Source organism: Ursus arctos, unplaced genomic scaffold, assembly GCF_023065955.2.
Source record: "Ursus arctos isolate Adak ecotype North America unplaced genomic scaffold, UrsArc2.0 scaffold_20, whole genome shotgun sequence".
Lineage (NCBI taxonomy): Eukaryota > Metazoa > Chordata > Mammalia > Carnivora > Ursidae > Ursus > Ursus arctos.
The window spans coordinates 38,314,897-38,331,094 of NW_026622875.1; the positions used below are offsets into that span (position 1 = coordinate 38,314,897).

At 42.9% G+C, this 16,198-nt stretch overlaps 1 protein-coding gene across 2 annotated transcripts in view; it reads left to right on the forward strand.

Annotated features, from left to right (window-relative positions):
* Window positions 1–15,386: 15,386 nt before the first annotated feature.
* UBE2E2 (ubiquitin conjugating enzyme E2 E2) overlaps window positions 15,387–16,198 on the forward strand; it is a 357,209-nt gene continuing 356,397 nt past the window's right edge. Inside the window, exon 1 of one of the 2 annotated variants that reach the window (XM_026496929.4) lies at window positions 15,387–15,584. The gene's annotated coding sequence lies outside the window, so the exon portion shown is untranslated. The remainder of the gene's footprint in view (window positions 15,585–16,198) is intronic. The other variant, XM_026496927.4, reaches the window with a different exon arrangement.

A 16,198-nucleotide genomic window follows, 5' to 3' on the forward strand; every position in this document is an offset into this window, starting at 1 on the left:
AAATGTAACAATAGCATGAACGGCTTTGTACCAGATAGCATCTAGGCAGTTGTGCAGCGCGAAGTCTGTTCTGGTCTCCTTCCATTCCCACCCACCCCACACTCCCCCAGTCCCTCTCCTTCCAGCCATCCAGTCACCTGAAGGATGCCACCAAAATAGCAAGTCACCCAAACTTCCTTCTGGAATAATGCATCTCAGGAACCATATCTTTTGTGTTTTCCTTCTTCCCATAAAAACTGTTCTGCCTTCTAGTGAATAAAATAAACAACAACTCAATCACCAAGAAAACTTTCTATTTCAGTGTTTTTCATCATGCATATAGTTTTTCTTTTTAGATCAACTTTTTTTGAAGTATAATTACATAGAATGAAAGTCAGCTATCTTGAGTGTACAGTACGAGGGTTTTAACGATATACACCCATGCAACTGTCTCCGCACTCAGACTAGATACCATGACTCATCACCCCAAAGGGAATTTTTCTGCCCCTTTGCAGTTAATCTCACCCCACATCTGACCTCCCAGCCCCAGGCAAGCGCTGGTCTGCTTTCCATCGTTGCAGATGAATTTTGCCTGCTCCAGAGTTCATATAGATGGAATCATACTATGGATACTTTTTGTGTCTGACTTTTTTCTCTCAGCATAATGTTTTTGTGGTCCGTTCATGTTGTTGTATGGATGGATATCCCAGTTTGTGTATCCATTCTCATGTGGATGGACATTTGGGGTATTTCCACTTTAGAACTACTATGAGCAAAGCTGCTGTCACCATTGTATACAATTCTTTCTTGGACATAGTTTGTCATTTCTCTTGAGTAAATACTTTGGAGCAGAATATATACATCACATGGTTAATTTATATTTGGCTTTATAAAAAAACTGCCAAAGAGTTGTCTAAAGTGGTGGTATAAGTTGTTGAATCACTATATTGTACACCTGAATATAACAGCGTGTTAACTATACTGGAATGAAATGAAATGAAATGAAATGAAATGAAATGAAATGAAATGAAATGAAATGAAATGCAAATAAATATATAAGAGTTCCAGTTTTCCCACATCCTCATGAACACTTAGTATTGTCAAAGTTTTCACTTTCTAGCCATCTGGGAAGGTGTGTGTGGTATCTCACTGTGAGTTATTTTGCGTTTCTCTGATGACTAATGATGATGAGCATCTTTTCATGTGCTTTTTATTCCCATTCATATAGTTTTCTTTTCTTAAGGTATTTGTTAAAATCTTTTGCCCGTTTAAAATAATTTTGATACTGAACTCAAAGGACCAATTCTGATGGTAGGCATCAGACATAGTGGTAAAGGGTAGAATCTTTTTTTGTGTGTAAGACATGGGATTTTACTCCACAGAAACTGTAAATTCCTGGAACCTAGTCTTACACTGCCCCTGCTTTGTCTTGGTATTACTCTGTGGTTAGGCACACAGGCTGGAGTTGCTCAGCCTAGCTTCACATGCTGGCTCCACCACTTACTAGATGCATGACATCAGGATTCTGTGCCTCAGTTTCCTCTGCTGTAACATGGCACAATGCTTAGGTCATGGGTTTGCTGTGATATTTAAATGAGGTTATTTGAAGCACTTTGAATAGTCCAAATAGGAAGTAGCACTCAGTAAATGTTTGCTGTTGTCAGGATGAAGAATCTGGGTTTTGTTAATGTAAGTGTTCACTCAACAAGACTTCTTTCCAGAATCCTTATCTATATATATTATCTCTCTCCTCCAGTCCTCAGTTTTGCCTCTACAACTTTTTCTAGGTAAGCAGTATCTGGAGATTTATTTTCCTCTGGCTCTCAGGTGATTTGCAAAAGCAATGGCAGAGAGGGTAGGTTTTACCTGAATGAGTTTAAATTTTATATCAATTTATACCCATTTGCTCCTTGGAAGCCTGATTCTTTTTAGAATTATTTCAACGAAGTCCTGAGATGACATAAAACTCAAGAGAGGGAAGAAAAACTAGTCTCATCCCAGCAGGACGCTGGGAGTAACACTTGACAATCAGATTATTTTACCTCAGGGCAGAAAATTAGTTGCCTCCAAGACAAATGAAGGAAGTGAAACTTAACAACTTTTGGCTTTGAACTTGAGGAAGCCCTAAAAATTCCTGAAAACACATATTAAATGAAAAAGAAAGAATTAAGATGCAGTTGATTAATAGAATAAAGGACAAAAACCACAGGATCATTTCAAAAGACACAGGAAAACCACATGATCATTTCAATAGACACAGAAAAAGCATTTGAAAAACTCCAACCTTCATTCATAATAAAAACTCTCAAACTAAGAATAGAAGAGAACTTCCTCAACCTGATAAAGGGCATCTATAAAAAACCCACAGCTAACATCATACTTAATGCTTGAAATATTGAATGCTCTCCTTCTAAGATCAGGAACAAGGCAAAGATGTCTGCTTTCACAAATTTTATTCAACTTTGCACTGGAGTTTCTATAACTAGTGCAATGAAAAAAAAATTCTTTTTAAATTAAGGCATCCAGAAGGGAAAAAAAGAAGTAAAACTGCTGTTAACTATAGATGACATGATCCTATATGAAAATCCAAAGGAATTCTCAAAAAAATTTCCAGAACTAATAAAGGACTTTAGCAAGTTTACAAAATCAATATACATAATTAATTCTATCTCTCTGTATGTTAACAATGAAAAATCAGAAATTGAAGTTAAAAAAATGATTCATTCACAATAACAACAAAGAGAATAAAATACTTAGGAATAAATTTAATGGGAGAAATGTAAGACTTGTATGTTGAAAACTATGAAACATCATTGAAAGAAATTTAAAAAGACCTAAATAAATGGAAAGACATTTCATGTTCCTGGACTGGAAGACTAAATATTGTCAATATGACCACTCTCCTCATATGGATCTATAAATTCAATGTAATCCCTGTCAAAATCCCGCCAGCGAGGCTGGAAAAATGAGTATCCTTGTTAGCTTGCCCCTAACTTTTGTTGGTGCCCAAGGCAAAAAGTACAAATGGGAAGTCCCAGCCACAGCCTGCTCACTTCTCTTCTCGCTCGCTGGCTCTGCCTTACACCATGAGGGGCTTTATGGGCAGGTGGTATGTGCGTGTGTGCATGTGTGTGTGTAGTGTGTGTGTCTGTGTGTGCGTGTATGTGTGTGGCCACCCTTCCAACCTACGGTTGTGCATGAAAGAAACATAGTCCCCTTTCAGGACAGACCCAGGGCAGAGATCCAAGCAGTTGCTAGGAAAAAGAGCCATTTGGGCAGATAATTCCACAGTTCTGTTTCCCAGAGGCATGGCCTAGAAGCAGACGCATGGGCTCCAGATGGACACATTCCCTTGGCCCCACGGACTTACTCACAAGGGGACCAGAGCTTTTTTCCAAAGCAAGGCTTCTCAGAACTTTCATATGCAAACAAGTCGCTGGGATCTTATTAAAATGTAGATTTCGTAGGTCTGAGGTAAGGTGTGATGGTCTGCATTCCTAACACGTTTCCAGGCAAGGTTCTGCTGCTGGTTCGTGGACCACACTTTGAGTAGCAAAGCTGTAAATCAGTGGCCCAGATCAGGCGCCTTACTGGGCTGGCTCTAAGCGCGAACTCAGCTGTGGAATGGGAGAGACATCTATGGGATGAAAGCTTGCTTCGGTATCATCAAACTTTCGTCACCTAGGTGATGACTGATGGGGAGCCAGTAGTATTTGTAGTACTGGCTCTTGAGGAGCTCGCAGTGCAACGGCAAGTTAGATATCAACAAGTAAGTCATTGTATAAAGAAGAAAAAATATATTTAGGGATTGTGTAAAAAGGAATTGTGTAAAGAGCAATAAATATATATTTGTCTATATAAATATAGACATGGGACACAGCGGAAGTGAGTAATGTCTGAACAGAGCATTGAAGGGTGCACTGGGCTTCATAGAGAACAATGAAGGAAAGGGGATTCCAGGCAAAGGCCATGATGTATCTGTAGCAGACTGTATTTTCCAAAAATGGCTGCAGCAAAATCTCTAGTCCCATAAAACCTTCTAGAAACCTGTCACTCCCCTATCAAGAGGTGAAGTTTAATTCCCTTCTTGAATCTGGATGGATGTATGATGGCTTCCCTGAATACAATGTGGAGCGATGACACTGTGTGATTTATGAGGCTATATTAGGAAAGAGTATGTAGTTTTTGCCTGGTTTTCTTGGGATGCTCGCTTTTGGAACCCTGCCATCATACTGTGAGAAAGCCAAGAAACCCTTGGAAAGTCCCTATGGGGCGCAACGGAGGTCCCCACCCAGGACTCCTGAGGAGCTCCTAGCCAACAGCCAACACCAGCTTGCCCGCCACCATGCGAGCAAGCCATTGTGAGAGCAGGTCTTCCAGCTTTCAGGGAAACTGCTCCAAGTGACGCTGTGTCGTGGGGAGATAAGCCATTCCCGCCAAGCCCTGACCAAATTTCGATTCATGAGCGAATTAAATGATTGCTATTGTTGAAACTACCAATTTTTGGTTTGTTATGTACCAGTAGATTCCAAGGATTGTATCTAAAGAGGTATGGTACAGTCTGGTGTTTTAAAACATGACATCAGTAAGAGCATGTTTATGGATAACTCAGCTATTAAAAATGAAAACATAAAAATTTGGGAAATGTTGGGAATGTTGAATCCGTGGTATGAAAGGAAAAAAAGTTTAGTAAACAAACCATTAATAGTATAAATATAATGAAGTTGTACTGTGTAGTTAACCATGTTTGGATTAATTATTATGCATGGTTCTGTCAGAAAATATTCTAGATATAAATGTAAATGTATTTACTTAACAAAGTTTTCTTGTGGGGAAAAAAGTAAATTCTTATTGAAAAGAAAATACTAATAAGTTGCTGTTGTGTGTGCTCTGTAGATGAAGCCCAAGTTGATAATTTCCAAAAGAAATCAATTTATAGTTTTCATTACCAAAATGAAAGCGTGATATAATTTCAAAGCAATTGAAAAACCTACCTGACTTCTTTTGTAGGGGATAAGTTCCCCCATTCTTGGGATAAAAGTATGTAATTCTGACCTGCCATCCATACCTTAGTTTTTTTTCCCCCAAAAAACACATCTCTAAGAGAACCAAGAGCTTCTGGAAGAGGTAAAATTTGTAGCTATTTAATGCTGACAACCTTATTTTCTAGAGGCCTGAGGAGCAGTGGGTGTATGCTATTTTGAGAGATAAAGATTTAGAATGTACTGAGTAGATATGCCAAGATTATTTCCTAAGGTGTGGGTCTCCTGAAAAAAAAATTTTTTTTTATTCTTTTGACCCTAATCTAATGTTTAGTTGAAAAGCAATATCCCCATGCAGCATGGAAATTTAGATTACATTTAGGAGTTCAGAATCAGAGATTCCTCGGCTGGAGATAGCAGATGACAAACAGCTTCCTTCTGCTCTGGGCTAAGCTGACTCCTCCTGGAAGATTGTGTTCAGTTCCTGACACTGTATTTTAAGAGAAACACAGACTAATTCAAGTGCATTTAGAAGAGAGTGATTTAAATGATGAGGGAACACAAACCTGTGTCAGATGAGGGACAAATGAAGAAAAAGGGGATGTTTCCTGTAGGGAGGAGACAACTCATGGGGCACGTTAGGCATTTTTTAAATAATGAAAAAAGCTTTCTTGCAGAAGAGTTGTTAGTATTATTGGATAGCCCAAAAGCATAATGAGAAAAGGATAAGGAGGCAACGTAGGGATGAAGAAGGTCAAAACTGTTCAGAGATGGAGTCACCTTTCAGGGGAGGAGAGAGGTCCCATTACTGGAGATTTTCAAGAACATTATTTTGAAAGAATTCTATATCAGATAGTGGTTGAGTTAGACATCCTGCCAAATCCTTTCCACTATTGCCAAGAGGTTTGAACTCCTTCAGAGTCCCCTGTACCATCCTCTCTGGGAGTCACCAGGTGAGCTCCCACATGTACTTATAACACAGTCCCTTCTTTCCTGCCAAGGCCTCCCTGGGCCAGAGTTGCACCTCAGTGGCAGAGCCACCACACTGCTGGCTCCCACGCCCTCCACCTCCACTATACTGTCAACTCCCTCAACTTGGCAATGGCTGACTTCCTCCGTTTCTTGTGTTATACTGTGCAATTGTTGGCAATCCAGAACCCCATAATGTCAAATGTATTTTATAGGCAAAAAAAATAGCTCTTGGTTCTTAGTCATGGACATTTCCCTCGTTGGTCTTAACAGTCTACAGGGGCTTGAGTTGGAATAATCAGGGAGCAACAGATTTTATGTCTTGCTTACAATCGGCTTTATCCAGAGTGATGTGCTCATTGTCCTTAAGTAAATATCCTAGGTCTCCAATCTTTGTTTTCTTTTGGTCTGTTCTCAGGACGGTCTTTGCTTGGCCCTTCATTTAAATATCCCCTCCCTAAGGGCATACCTGACATTCTGAATCCCAGATTAGAGTCGGGCTGTAGTCTTGTCTTCTTCCCTTTCCCTATCTGCCCCCCCCCTACATGATTCTATGACTGAGGAGTGAGAACAAAAAACGAGGAAAATAAAGATAACAGATGAAAAAAGATTTCATAGAAGGGGAAAGGAAAAGAACAATTTCTAATTAAAAATTTAAAGTGAATTAAAAAAATTCAATATGATGTTTATACTACTAAAGAGTGTGACTGAAAGAAGTATTCATGTAATTTAGTGGTAGCAATGTCTATACTCCACAAGATTGTACCGATGAATACCTAGCCTATGTATCAGGAAAAAATATCCAGCAGCTTGCTGGAAGTATTTACTAAATAATTTTTATTACTCATTCAATACTAATTATACATTTTGAGAATCAAATTAAGAATAAATGATGTATACGCAATATAAAGATACTTACACACACACCATGTGTATCAATTGATATTCTCCAATTCATGAGTTAAGAAGCAGCTTGTTGTGAGTATCTTTGGCAAAGTTAGGCTGAGGGTAGATGGAGGAGACAGCATATGTTTGCCCTTTACTCTGAACAAGCAGAAAGATAACTCTATTTAGCTCTGCCATCTGAACCCTCCTCAGTGGCACATAACTCCTTAGGGATGCAGTTTTGGAACAAGTTTGGGGTGTGTGTGGGGATAGTGGGGCAAAAAAGCCAACTCTTTGAATTCTTATGTATTCTTTAGCGCATCCTGCAGCGGGCCTCTTTCTCTTACCTCTAAAAGAGAGAGGAACGATGAGAGTTAATGAGAAAGCTAATACTCTATTCACTCTATCTGCAAACCTCCAAAGAAGTCAGGCATTTGTTTTGATTCTCAAGGCCAGTCTAATGCGTGTTGAGCACAGAACGAGATTGAATGTATCAACTATTAAGCAAATGTAAATGGAAGAACCAGGGGCAGTGTATCAGCTAAAAGACCAAGGCTTACGACCTGCGTTAAAGTGGAAATGGTGAGAAATGGCATGAGTGAAGGAGGTCATCCAAGTTAGCAAGTCCAAGACAGGTGGACAAACAGGAATCTAGTATCAAACTATATTCATGAATGTGGAGTTCTGCTGACAAAGAGGCAAGGCGAGTGTGTGACTATGGAGATTGATGGCTTGGATCACTCTTCAAGAAAGACCTTGCCTAGCAGATGCAAGGAGTTTAGTTAGCTGACAGCTTCCAGCTCTAAGTGCCTTCAGGACCCATTTTACCTATGGAGCCAAGGACACGCTCTTCCTGGGCAGTCTTAGCAAATGACTAAGTATGATGGAAGCATCAGGATCTGGCCATTTCTGCCCAACATGTAACTGCTTTGTGGGCAGTATTTGCACTGGAGCTTTTGTTAGGCTGGACAGGCCTTCCTCAGAGCTGCCCTGTAGTCTGAGGCTCTTCCTACCCAATTTTCTCTCCTTCCTCCTTTAACAGGGGTCAAACAAACCTGCATTGTAGCCTGAAGGATGTCACTGCCTACTCCTGCTACTTTCCCCTACTTTTTTCATAGATGAATAGGTAAGTCTCTTGCATTCCTAACTACATCTTGGCGTCTGTTTTCTGGAAAGCTCAGTTGATATGGAGGGATGCCGGTGTTCCAAAACACAGCATGAATAGGGCCACAGTAGTAAGAGAAATGACTAACTGGGGGCCCTGACACTTGGCTTCTCTCATGATATTACCTTGCTTTGAATATTAATCCCAGAGAGCCCAAGGAAATTGTTCACCTGTAGGGTACTTATGGTAAGTCCTGGTCAATAGAAAAATATAACAAAATAGAAAGAAAGTGAAAGGAGTAGAAAAACCTTTATTCTTTTCCATTCACAAAAATTGTGCCCTCCCATGAATATGTGAATATACTAAAAAACCATCATTACACATTTTAAATTGGTGAATTGTACGGCCCGTGAATTATATCTTGATAAAGGTGTTATTAAAAAACTTGTGCATTTCCAAGTAGACAAGGGAATACCAAGATGACTGTCGAGGCAAATAAAAGCAATAAGATAAAGATAGCAAATTGTATCTTTTTTTCATTTTGGCCATATGTGAAGAGATTTCACAGTGTTTCTTCATGGAATCTGCAGAGAGGGCCAGAGGGTTCATAAAGCTCTGGAAAATATTCATTAATACACTTTCCAAATGTAAAAGAAATAGTAAAGAGCTTATGCCTCCTTTGAAATGGCTGTTAAAACGAAAGACATGGGACAGTTTCATCTACTTCCCCAAATTCTATAATTTGGGGAAATGGCAGTTGAAAAAGCAGTTATATTTATTCATTTGGCCAACATTTAGAAGGCGCCTACTCTTTATTCTAAGCATGGTCTCTGCCCTTGAGCAGCTCACAGCAAAGTAGGGGACATTGGCTTTTAAACTGTGTAAGATGCAGGGAGACATGCTGCTGTGACAAACTGGGAGACTCTTTGCAAGAAAAAGTGGCAAACTCAAGACAGATCACAGCACATAGACTTGAGGGTGACATGACTTTTTTTTTTTTTAAGATTTTTATTTATTTATTCGATAGAGATAGAGACAGCCAGCGAGAGAGGGAACACAAGCAGGGGGAGTGGGAGAGGAAGAAGCAGGCTCCTAGCGGAAGAGCCTGATGTGGGGCTCGATCCCATAACGCCGGGATCACGCCCTGAGCCGAAGGCAGACGCTTAACCGCTGTGCCACCCAGGCGCCCCGAGGGTGACATGACTTCTGACTTAAAGCACTAGGAAGACTAGTAGCTCATACTTGTATGACAGTTGCTTTGTTTCAAGCCCTATTTAAGTTGCTTGTATGCATTAACCCATTTAATCTTCTCTCTTTTCCTATGTAAGTATCAGCTATGAAAATAAGCTCCATTCGTAGACAAGGAATCTGAGCCAATGAGTTGATTAGTACCTTGTCCATGATCACAGCAAGGAAGAAGTAGAGCCAGGATCATGAATCCAGACAGCCCACTTTCAAAGCATCTCTGTACTGCGTAAGAAAGGCAAAATCCAGGCAAGTCTTTCCTCTGTTCTGTCTTTGTCTCCTTCAGAGGTTTTCCTAAGTTTCAAATATTTTTTTTTACTTATTGTACTAATAACAGTGTAATAACTTTAACAAAGAGAACCTTATCTATAATCTCATTGCTCAACAAATCCCTGACTCTTAGATATCATTATTCTTTCCTTTGTTCCGATGATAGACTTTCTCAGAGCAGACTCTTTCTATCTTACTCCTATGGTATCTAAAGATGGCTCTTCTGAACAACCTTTCCTTTTTCCCATTCCCAGCCTATGCTCTCTCTTGATACCATTTCCATATCTCACACCTACTTAAACCCCACTATATTTCTGGGAAGCTGGAAGTAATAGCCCATTTCAACAGTGGGTGGGACTCCTTGCCCTGCAGAAACTACCACAGCAGTAGCATCCTTGATACGTAGAGGACTTGAGGAGGGAACATCATCATCAGAGAGAAGAGAGCATGTGTGTTAATTATCTATTGCTGCTTGAGAAACTACCCTCAAAACTTAGCGGCTGAAAACAACAAACATTATTATCTCAAGGCTCGAGAGTGGTCTAGCTGGATGTTTCTGTCTCAGCATCTTTCATGAGTGTGCACTGCTTATGTTGAGCGAGGTTGCAGCATCTGAAGGCTTAACTGAGGTGGAAGAATCTCCTTCTGAGGTTGCTCATGTGGGTGTCAGTAGGAGACCTCAGTTTCTAGTCACATGGGCCTCTCCATAGGCTTATTTCCAAAAGTCAGCTAGCTTCCCCCAGAGTGAATGATGAGACTGAGAGAACCAGCAAGCAACCAAGATGGAAGTCCTAATATCTTTTATATACTAATTTCAGAAGTGAGGTACTATCACTACTTATCATTTATTAGCCAGTCCTGGTATGAAGTGGGAGAGAACTTCACAAGGGTGTGAATACCAGGGGTGGGGATCACTGGGGCCATCTTAGAGGTTGACTACCATACTTGGGCAGGGAGCAGGGGAGGGAGGAGCAGCCAGACTTCTGTGTTTGCATCTTAATTTATGTGAGTGGCAGTTGAAAAAGCAAGTATATTCATTCATTTGACCTACATTTAGGGGATGCCTACTCTTTGCACATTGCAAAACTGATGCTATGCAATGTGCAATATATATAATTGTACGTGGCAGCCCAGGTGGCAGTCCCTCACCAGGGGCATTTGTCCTCAGCACTCTTCCATTACGTGTTAGGAATTCATTTATTCACTCGTTCAACAAACTTTTTTAAAATTAAGTTTTAAATGTTAATTCCAATATAGTTAACATACAATGTTATGTTAGTTTCAGGTATACGATATAGTGATTCAACAATTCTATACATTATTCAGGGCTCATCATAAGTGTGCTCTTAATCCCCATCACTTTTTTTACACATCCCCTCACCTACTGCCCCTCTGGTTAACCCTCTGTTGCATCAAACATTTTTTAAACACCTGGTACTTGCCTCTGTGTTGGTACGGTACTAAGTAATGGGGTCTTAGGGTCTCAGCTCTAACGGAGTTTCAATTTTCCCACATCAGTGTTTTTCCTCTTAAGTATCCAAGACATTCAGAGTGACCACAGAGTGCCCTGTAGCCCCATTTGTAGCCCCATTCAAGCCAGACTATAAGCAAAAGATTGTTGTCTTTCATCCCATTCTCACAGGGTCCTAATCTTTGGTAAACTTAAGCTAATAATGATATTTCCTCCAGGGAGCACAAACCAAATATTTAACAATCCTCGACCATTGGGTACCTAACAAGAATGGGAGCAGCCTAAACAAGGAGCAGCTCTATCAGTATGATGCATTTGGCTGAAACCAGTCCAGTTGCCCTCAGAGAGGGTCTTTCTAACACACTTCTTTTTTTTTTTTTAAGATTTTTATTTATTTATTTATTTATTTGACAGAGTTAGAGACAGCCAGCGAGAGAGGGAACACAAGCAGGGGGAGTGGGAGAGGAAGACGCAGGCTCATAGCAGAGGAGCCTGATGTGGGGCTTGATCCCAGAACGCCGGGATCACGCCCTGAGCCGAAGGCAGACGCTTAACCGCTGTGCCACCCAGGCGCCCCTCTAACACACTTCTAATCATGCTAGAAAACTGATTATGACTCCAATTACTCATGAAGTTGGAGAGCCCTACAAAAAACTGAGGGTTACCAGAGGGGCAGTAGGTGAGGGGATAGGTACAAAAGGTGATGGGGATTAAGAGCACACTTACCGTGATGAGCACTGAGTAATGTATTTGCCAGTTCTGGGGGGGGCGGGTGGGAAGTAGGCTACATACTAAAGCCCAGAAGTAAGAAGTGTAGGAAAGGAGTGTGTTCATGATGTTGGGTCAGAGCAGGAAATACAAGGCAGGTAAGCTATTTGTTTTGGAGACCAAGTTTGAGTCTTAGGGGAAAGGACTTGAGAAAATCAAGTGAGATCTGTTTATAACACTGGGCTCAAGTCAAGGTGTCCTGAATTTCATCAACTCCAGAGGCAAACTGCTGATTTCAATCCCAGCTCTGCTACTCACCAGCTATGTGACTGTGGGCAAGTGACTTAATCTTTCTGTACTTCAGTGTTCTCATCTATACAGTGGGGTTGACTGAATGAAACAACCTTACGGGGTATTTGTAAATTAGTATATGTAAAGTGCCTGAACTTTGCCTGGTACAAATCAAGAACACGCTAAGTGCTAATTATTATTGAAGAAATTAAAACAATTTCTACTGTGTCATTAACAGCAAGAGGTCAATTTCATTCACTGCACCAATATTTATTGAAAAAAAAATATAGCAATGAACCTCAGCCAACAAAATCCTTGTTCCCAAGGTGCTTATATGTAGAAGAGGGAGGGGGAAGGACCAGGGGAGAAACAGAAGACTAAAATAAACAAATAAGTAAAAAATATATATTATTTTAGATTTATTATGATGATCATGAAAAATATAAAGCACAGTAAGGTTTATAGGAAGTACTGGGGGGAGAGGTGAAGGGAAGAATGTTCTAGAGATAGGAACTTGTTAAGTCAGAAGTATTTAGAGAAATGTTTGGTGTGTTCCATAAGCAAAGAAGCTACTGTGGCTGGAGGGAAATGAGAATGGGGTGAAGTTTTACAATGTAAGGTCAGAGGGGTCCTGGTTGAGGGTGGGGGGCAGAACATGGGCCATGAAGCCATCGTAAAAATTTTGGGTGTTGCTGTAGGATGGGAAGCCATTGAATTTTTTTTTTTTAAGATTTTATTTATTTATTTATTTAAAAGATTTTATTTATTTATTTGAGAGAGAGAGAGAGCGAGCATGAGCAGGGGGAGAGGCACATGGAGAGAGAGAGAGCAGACTTGCTGCTGAAGCAGGGAGCCCAACGAGGGGCTCTATTCCACCACCCTAGGATCATTGACTTGAGTGGAAGGTAGCCACCCAACTGAATGAGCCACCCAGGCTCTCTGCCACTAAAGGTTTTGAGAAGACGAGAGACTTATATTTTAAAAGACAAAATAGATTATTGTGTGTTGGGATGGGGGGAATGGAGGGATAGTAGGTAAAGGAAGTAGCAAGATTAGGTAGGAGGTTATAGTTGAGAGATGATGGTAGCTTGGACTAGGGTCTGAGCTGTGGGGAAGGAGGTGGGAAGAAGTGGATACTTTCAGGATGTATTTTTGAAGGCACCATGGACAGAATTTGCTGATGAATTGTATGTAGCTTGTAAAACAAAGAGAAAGGTCAGAAATAGGGAAGCTCTGTGAGGACAGGGATTTCTCTCTCTCTCTCTCTCTCTCTTTTTTTTTTTTTTTTTTTTTAAGATTTTTAAAAGACAGAACATGAGCAGGGAGGAGGAGCAGAAGAAGAAGCAGACTCCCCGCCGAGCGGGGAGCCCCATGAGGGGCTTGATATGGGGGCTCAATCCCAAGACCCCGGGATCATGACCTGAGCTGAAGACAGTCCTTTAACTGATTGAGCCACCCAGGCACCCCAGATTTTTCTCTTTTATTCAATGCCATATCCCAACCAACTGGACAGTGCCTAGTACTCAACAGACATTCTTTGAATTAATGAAAAGGCACTTCTGATTTGTATTATACCTTTAATTTCTTAAATTCAATAAATAGTACACAGCAGTTAAAACATCTGCAGATAAATGAAGTACCACAGCAATCATAGTTTCAGCAGTTAAATAGTAAAATCTTTTCCAATTCTTTCACAAAGTTAGAAGTTGACATTGCTGCATTCCTAAGCCACCAGCTGCCAAAGATCAGGACTAAAAAACAACTTTGATACTTTCTGTAACAGAAGGGTACTTTGTTATAAAGTATTCATTATAAACAAGCAAAACCCAACAGGATATATACCCGAGTACATATGAGTAGTCTATTGGAGAAAAGCATCTCTACCTGGAAAAAGGAATTCTGTCATCTATCCTTACCAAATCATTACAAAACACAATCAGGAAAATGAAAATATTAAAATACGGAAATTTAACGAGGTAAAATAAATTATGCAGACATTTAAGGCAATCTATGAAATGTTCTATTCTGGTCATCTTCTAATATTAAAAAGCAATTTTTTTTTTGCATTATATGCATAAAATTTTGTACCGTGTGAGAGGTATAGGCGACTATGTAATTGGTAATAATCTCAGGATGTGCTAATTTATAATCCTTCAATACATGTTTTTGAGTTTTAGGGTAACAGGACCTGTTGGTATCCTTGAGTGCTGCATAGAAACCATACCCAAGAACACACCCACTTTTTACTCATTAGTGATTTATGGGGGCTGGAAGCCAATACCTGCTTTTGCCAATTTTCAGGGATGTTATAATGTTCCTCAAGAAGACATTTGATAGAAGGATTTTCAGTTCTAGACATATATATGGATCTTGACTTGCTCCTGTGCTTTGGGGTCTTACTGCACTGATTTCTTTTGGCTGCTTGAATTGTGCTGGATTCTGTGGGGGCTATTTTCAGCCCTTTGTAGGCCGGATACTTTTGCCACAAAGAGTGACAGCTCCAGGGTATGTCACACATATAGTGATAGCTTCTCTACAGGAGGGGTCTAGGAGCAGAAACGGCAATCAGTTGGTAAGAGGAGTTAGGGGTGGAGGTGGGGGAAATTTTGTAGAAGCTGAGTTTTCATAGCAGGCATAGGGTTTTTGTTTTTTTGGGTTTTTTTTTAATTGGTTATTTGGGGGGAAGATTATAGCGAAACCTAATGTTCCCTTGGGTTACCCACAATACTGTCACTGTTCCCTTTGCCTTTGACTAGGCGTTAAAGCAGCTCCTACTCGCTCTGACAGCTCCTCCTCCTTTCACCTCTCTCCCCAATAGCCCAGGGCTAAATGGCGTGGAGCTCCTGGCTACCCGCGTACATTCTAGGCCCGGGCGAGCCAAAAGGCAGAAGGATATTCGTGTTGCAGTGTAGCGTAGAGAGTCTGGGTTAGCCTTTGAGAACTTTCCAGGATAGTGCGAAGTTTTCTCATCTTGGGTGCATGTGGGCACCACGCGTCCGAGTTTTGGCTGGTATGTCAACAGGGTCAGTCCCAGTAGCTTACTTTGCGAGCGCTTTGAGGGAAGTGTGAAGCCCAGGGCGGCCGTGGATGGGCGTAAAACGCCGCACCCAGTTTCGTCTTAGGGCAACTCCCACCCCCCAGCCGGCATTTCCCTTTAATGCGCGTGCCCGTCAAGGTCCCCGCGTCCCTTCCCCTCAGGTCGCCTCGTCAGCCTCTGTTTCCCTCTTTTCTCCTGGTCCCTGCCTTTCCTTTTCTGTGGGACGCCCCTCGCCCACCCCCGCTGCTGCTCACTCGCGGGACTCGGATGTCACTTTACTTTTCCGCGCCGCCTCCCCGCCCCCTCGCCAGGCCGGCCGGGCAGCCCGCCCGTGCGCGCGCCCGCCCCCGCCCCCTCGCGGCCACGCGCCGGGAGGAGGCGGGGCGGAGCGGGCTTAGGGTGCAGGGAGGCGCGCGGCGCGGCACGGCCGACGTGGGGCTCGCGCTCTCGCGGTCTCTCCCGAGCGGGTACGCGGGCACGCGCACTCGCGGGCGCGCGCGCGGACGGCCGGGCGGCGGCAGCGTCTCACGGAGGCGGTGGCTTCACTTTCCAGGACTCAGGGGCGGCCACAGCAGCAGCAGCGGGCAGCAGCCTCGGGAGCCGGAGCTGGAACGGCCGCGGGCGGCGGCGGCGGCGCTGAGGGTGAGTCCGGGCGGGCGCGAGCGCGGCGGGGACAGGCGTGGCCGGGCGGCCGAGTGCGTGGTGCGCGGGTCTGGCTTTCGGTGACTAGACGGTCTGCGGGGACACCCGGTCCTCGGGGCCTCCCAGCTCCCCCTCCCCCGCCTCCGCAGCCCTTTCTCCCGGCGCTTGGGCTGGAGCCCGCGACCTGCGCGGACGCCCCTCCCTCAGGTATTCGCCCGGGCCTCGCCGGTGCCCCCCCCATCCCTCCCTGTCCCCGGCGTCCTCCCTCTAGCGGGCGTCCCCCCAACCTCGCCTCCACGTCGCAGGTCTCTGCTTACACCGCTTGCGCCCTAGTTCTCGCCCCTGTTCCCCGGCGTGCCCCATTCCCTGCGCCCCTTCCAGCAAGCCTCCTTGCCCCGGTTTCTCGCCCTTTCCACCCCTCCCCCCTTCCTAGCTCCCCCCCACCCCCGCCTCGTCCCTGCCTGCCCATCTTCTACCCCCTTCCGTTCTCAGTTCCCCATCCTTTGCCACCCTCCAGCCCCTTTCCTCTCCCAGCCGCATCCTGGAACTAAGTCTTTGCAAAAGTACTGGATAAATGTCACGGTGGAAAGTGCCCGGCTTGATCTTTAGCTATT